Raw genomic sequence first — 1,360 nt, 5'->3', positions numbered from 1 at the left:
TTTTTCCCCCGATATTTTTGTCACTTTTCAACGTTGCGGGAGCTTTTTTGATGTTTTTTTCCAAAGTTTAGTTGATATTTCTAATGCGGATTTTTTTTTTTCAGCTCTTATTTGAAGGTCCACTTTTTGGGAAAAAAACTAAAATTTAAAAAATGGGTCAAATTTGACCCGAGGAAAACGTGAGGGTTAAGTGATGTAATTCTCCCGGTGCAGCGATTGATAAATATAGTAGTGATGTAATGTAATATGATCACAGCTGGGAAGAGTACAACAACTATTCTACTTAAGTACAAGTACTGTAATTCTGATGACCTGTAATTTAACTACATGTAAAATTACCAGGAATAAAAAAATCTACTCAAGTAAAGTCAACTCTAGTTTTCGGGGCATGATAGCAAAGTAGAATACTTCAACCACAACATACTTAAGTAAATATATAATAATAATAATAATAATAATATAATAATAATAATATGAGTAAATATATCCCCTCGGGCAAATTTGCATTTACAGTTGCTCCCCGTCCCGTTTAAGGCACAAGAGTACGAGGAAAACAAGTCAGTAAGTGTACAACATGTTGCTGTACAGTTAGTGATTACTGCAATACTATATATACTATGACTTTTTTGTACTTTTTCGACATACTATGACTTTTTCGACATAATATGCTATGATTTATTTTGTAATTTTTCAATATAAATTTTTTTTGTACTTTTTTGACATACTACACTATCACTTTTTTGTACTTTTGCAACATACTATGACTTTTTTCACATACTATACTATGATTTTTTGTACTTTTTCGACATACTATGACTTTTTTGTACTTTGACATACTATGACTTTTTGTACTTTTTCGACATACTTTAACGTTTTTGTACTTTTTCAACATACTATACTATGACTTTTTATACTTTTTCAACATACTATACTATGATTTTTTGTACTTTTTCGACATACTATGACTTTTTTGTACTTTTGCAACATACTATAACTTTTTTTGTACTTTGACATACTATGACTTTTTTGTACTTTTTCGACATACTTTAACGTTTTTGTACTTTTTCAACATACTAACTATGACTTTTTATACTTTTTCAACATACTATACTATGACTTTTTTTGTAATTTTTCAATATAATATCATTTTTTGTACTTTTTCGACATACTACACTATAACTTTTTTGTACTTTTTGACATACTATAACTTTTTTGTACTTTTTCGACATACTATACTATGACTTTTTCGACATAATATACTATAACTTTTTTGTACTTTTTCGACATACTAGACTTTTTTGTACTTTTTCGACATACTATACTATGACTTTTTATACTTTTTCAACATACTATGACTTTT

This window comes from Etheostoma spectabile, unplaced genomic scaffold (assembly GCF_008692095.1).
Source record: "Etheostoma spectabile isolate EspeVRDwgs_2016 unplaced genomic scaffold, UIUC_Espe_1.0 scaffold00014256, whole genome shotgun sequence".
Classification (NCBI taxonomy): domain Eukaryota; kingdom Metazoa; phylum Chordata; class Actinopteri; order Perciformes; family Percidae; genus Etheostoma; species Etheostoma spectabile.
This window is presented reverse-complemented; position numbering follows the sequence as displayed.